The sequence below is a fragment of the Pinus tabuliformis genome, chromosome 9 (assembly GCF_031772625.1).
Source record: "Pinus tabuliformis cultivar Carrire ecotype Pingquan chromosome 9, CPIR1, whole genome shotgun sequence".
NCBI lineage: Eukaryota > Viridiplantae > Streptophyta > Pinopsida > Pinales > Pinaceae > Pinus > Pinus tabuliformis.
In genome coordinates this window covers 1,595,500,074-1,595,505,132 of record NC_142307.1, presented here as the reverse complement: position 1 = coordinate 1,595,505,132, position 5,059 = coordinate 1,595,500,074, and positions in this window count along the sequence as shown.

Sequence of the window (5,059 nt, the reverse complement as noted above, 5' to 3'; positions counted from 1 at the left end):
CAGTAGTTTTTAACTACCTGGAAGATCGCAACAGGATTTTGGATGGGGGTCCTTACTTTTTCAACTCTGCAGGACTATATCTCAAAGCGTGGGTCAAAAGATTTAACCCAGACAAGGAGGACCTAAGCTATGCGCCAGTGTGGATAAGGCTTTATTCACTGACGTGGGAATACTGGGAAGAAAAATCTCTACAGGAGATTGGGAACGCACTTGGCGAGTTTGTAAATATTTCAGAAGAAACAAAATCATGTAGATACACATCCTATGCTCAGATCTGCGTCTATACGGATCTCAAGCAAGCGTTGCCAGACATGGTAAGTTTCTTTCATGAAGATTCTGAATGGATCCAAGTTATAGATTATGAGCATGTACCATTTAGATGCAGGAAATGCCATGATATAGGGAATCTCTACAAAGATTGTCCACTAAATAAGAAACCCTCCTCCCAAGACAGTTCAGACAACCAAACAACAGATGGCTTCACTAAGGTAACAAACCGAAGGAGAGGGAACAAGAGAGCAACAGGCAATCCCAAGGCAAATCCAGTCAACAAGACAATGCCCACAACGAGAAATAGTTTCGAAGAACTTGCCAAGAATGATGGGCAAGATCTGGAGAAGGACGGGCAGAAGGACAAAGATGCCGATAAAGAACAACCAGGAGAAACTTCAGGGCAAACAGGAAAGATGACTCAGAAGCAATCAAACCTGCAACCTCAATCTAAATCCACTCCATGGCAATCACAAGGAATGGAGGTTGAATATACGGAACCAAATGAAAAATCATCAAACGAACGAGCGGATACATCTCAAGAACCTCAAATCATGGAAGAAGATCCGGAGCCTTTAGATATTGGGGAGCTGGATATATTAGCCTTGGAACAAGCATGCAAAACAAGGAATTTTGAGAAGATACGAGATCGGCAAGTGGACAACCTAGTAGAAGTCTTGAACAGGGCACAGAAGAAATAATCTCTAGGAGTCCAAATAGGAAGTCCATGGGATGGAAAATTTATCACCAAGGACAATAAGAAGAGAGGCAGAAAAACGACACTTGAGAGAACCATCAAGATAGGAGAGATATTAGTGGAGTCAGGGAGGTATGCCAAACTGACCAAGTATTTCAACGCAAACCCCCATCCTTCTCAATGAAGCTGATATCATGGAATATCAGAGGGTTTAATGGCCCAAGGAAAGGCAGATTATTAAAAAATATGCTTATGCAAGAAAAACCAAGTATACTCTTTCTGCAGGAGACAAAATGCAATTTAACAATTTTGGAAAAAATAGCAGCGAAAGCCTGGCCAGGAGGGCTAGTTACAGCTGTTGATGCTCAGGGAGCTTCGGGAGGACTTGCGATCCTTTGGGATGCACGAGCCATACAACTAAACAATATACAAGCTAATAAAAGCTTCATTCAGGCAACCTTTCATCTCTCAGGTACCAATACCTATGGACTGATAACTAATGTCTGTTTTCCTTAGGATACTGCTCAAAAAGCTCAAATCCTGAATACATTGTCAGATTTCAACTCAGATAGGCCATACCCACTTTGGATCTCTGGAGGTGATTACAACATGACAGCAAGCATGGAAGAAAAACAAGGGGGTAGAAGCAGAGCAAATAGTGATGGCAATCTACTAAAAAACTTTATTCACAACAACTAGTTGGTGGATGTTCCCACAAGCAATGGCCTCTTCACTTGGAGTAATAAAAGAGAAGGATCGCAGCAGATTGCTTCGCGTCTTGATAGGTTCCTCATCTCAGATAATGCAACTCACTTAGGAGGGGAATTTACAGCATCTATCCTTCCTATCTCAGGATCAGATCATTGGCCTATCGAACTGCAATGGAACAGGCCTGGCAACAACCTCAAACGTCCCTTCCGATTTGAATAATTCTGGCTAACCCACCCGGACTTTGAGGAACTAGTTAGATCTACCTGGCTCAATTTCAATCCTACTGAAGGCACTAAAATGTCCAGGTTTCAGCAAAAAATCAAGCATCTTAAAGGAGTAATCAAAAGATGGAATCATAATACTTTTGGCAACATTTTTAAAGCTCAAGCCACTCTCAACTTAGAAATGAAGAAAATCCAGCAAACTATTATCACTGAAGGGCGCACGGAGGAATTAACCAAGCAGGAGCAAGTCATAGAATCTAGAATATTAGAGAGGGCTAAACAGGAGGAAACATTATGGAGACAGAAATCAAGGATCAGATGGTTAAAAAATGGAGAAAAACAATTTTTTTTTCCATAAAACCACGGTGCAGCGCAGAATGATCAATTACATTACTCACATCAAAAATGAACAGGGGGATAAAATTGAAACTCATGAAGGCATTGAAGAGGAATTTCTCAGTTACTTCAAGAAAGCACATCAGGAACCCAATACAAATAGAATGTCGGCTATCAATAAGCTTCTAAAGAACATTCCAAGGATAATAACAGAGGAACATAATAGTCTTCTCATTAAGCCTATCAACCTACAGGAAGTTGAAGAAGTTGTACAACACCTGAAGGAAGGGAAAGCGCCGGGTCCGGATGGGTTCACGTCAAATTTTTTTCATAAGTTCTGGGACTTAATAAAGGATGAGGTTTGGCAAGTAGTGGAGGAATCCCGGGCACTCAGATGGATGTATCCAAGGTTAAACGCCACCTTCATAGCTTTAATTCCAAAGGGGGAAGATTCCAATACTCCAGATAAGTACAGACCAATTGCCCTGTGTAATATCCTCTATAAAATTACTTCAAAAGTAATAGCAACAAGACTAAAGCCGCTGCTCCCTCTGATTATCTCGCCCGAGCAGTCGGGGTATGTAGAAGGACGACAAATAATGGATGAGATTATTCTAACACATGAGATAATCCATTCCTTAAAGCAAACCAAAAAGCCAGGTATGCTGCTTAAGCTAGATCTATCCAAAGCTTTTGATAGTCTCAGTTGGGTCTATATTCAAAAAATTCTTATTGTCTTTGGTTTTGCTCATTCATGGGTCAGATGGATTTTTAACCTTTTATCTTCAGCTTTTTTCTCTGTTTTAATCAATGGTATTCCCTCGGCTACGTACCGTCCCTCCAGAGGTATAAGGCAAGGAGACCCCTTGTCTCCCTTTATTTTTGTAATTATGGCAGAAGGATTGGGTAGAAGCATCACCTCTGCCAGGCTAGCTCAGCAATTAAGAGGCCTTTCTTTCAACAACTCCCCAGCTTACTCCCACCAGCAATTTGTAGATGACAATATGCTTTTTGGCCATCCCTCGGTACAAGAAGCTCACCTCCTCAAATCAATCCTGTCAATCTTCTCTGATGCTTCTGGCGCCCTTATCAATCGAGTTAAATCCCAAATTTTTTTCTTCAACACCCCTGTTCCTACCCAAAAAGCCATCGGTCGAATTCTGGGATTCACTATTGCCTCCTTGCCCTCCAAATATCTCGGTGCCCCTTTAATGGCCTCAGCTCTCAAACACTCTTCCTGGAAGCAACTGTTGGAAAAACTGGAGTCTCGACTCTTCCTTTGGACCAATCGAGCTCTGAATATGGCTAGTAGACTTGTTCTTATCAAGGCGGTCCTTCAATCCATGCCCTTGTATCTCTTCTCCATCCTGGCTGCCCCAAAATGGGTTCTCAAAGAAATTAAGAATCTCCAGCGCAACTTTCTATGGGGAAGCTCAGGCCAAAATCGAAAATGGGCTCTAGTTAAATGGGATAAAGTATGTCTTCCTAAGAAAGCAGGGGGTATTGGGCTAAGAGATCCGGAGCATAGCAATAGAGCAATGGGTGCAAAAATCTGGTGGAGATGGCTAGCTCATCCTAATACTCCATGGGCCTCTCTCTGGACAGCTAAATATGCAAGCAATTGTCCTATGGAAGAAAGAATACGAATGACAGAGATAAGCATGGGATCGGTAATCTGGAATTCGGCTATACAACACAGAAGTCTCATACAAGAACACAGTTTCTGGGAAATTAAGAGTGGAACAACTGCTCGATTTTGGGAAGACTCCTGGCAGCAATTACCAAAACTAAGAGACATACTCCAAGATCATCCAATTCCAGAGCAGGAGATCAATCAATTATCCAAGGTCAGTCAATTCTGGAGCACATCTATAACTCAAGATCATAGGCAATGGAAAAATGCAAATCAATTTTTATTGAACAGCCCTGAACAAACTCAACAACATCTCAATACAGAACTACAAAAGAGGCAAATCACTGTCTCAGAAGAAATGGAAATTCTAAGATGGGGTTATGAAGAGAAAGGAATATTCACCACAAAGGAAGCGTATAAGATAATAGTCCAAGATCAGCTAAACAAAGATAATATATGGGATAAAATTTGGCACACTTCCAACTAGCCGAAGGTCTCTACATTCTTATGGCTCCTTTGTCACAATAGAATTCTAACTTGGGATAATCTCAGGAAAAGAAGCTTCTCGGGCCCATCTATATGTCTCATATGCAGACAAGAGGAGGAAACAGCCATACATCTTATGCAGACATGTCAAACTGGAAGAAAACTCTGGGAGAAGGTTGCTTTCCGCTGTCAAAAGGAAGGTAGAGTGCAAGGAGATCTCAAAGCCACTATTCACAACTGGAGTCAAAATCCATTTCAAAGTAATCTCCTTAACACTCTGTGGCATCTTATACCTGGCTTACTGATGTGGAACATATGGAAAGAGCGCAATAGAAGAGTTTTCAAGGATCAAACTATGACTCTAGAGCAAATCTAGACTAAATTTCATCAGAACATCATGGAGACTCTATCAATTAGAGAATGGCACTCAAAAGACCTCCCCACATTACCTCAGGAAAAAATAGTATGGGATAATTGGAGGATCCAGATAAACCGAAAGACAATCAATAAAAAGAACCCCAGAATGCAGGAAAAGGAATTAAGCAATTGGACTCTGCCGCCAATTAACATGTTCCAGCTTAACTTTGACGGGGCCTCAAAAGGAAATCCAGGGAAAGCAGGGTATGGAGGAGTCTTCAGAGATCACAATGGTAATCCTCAATGCATCTTCATGGGTTCGATAGGGTGGGACACCAATAACTC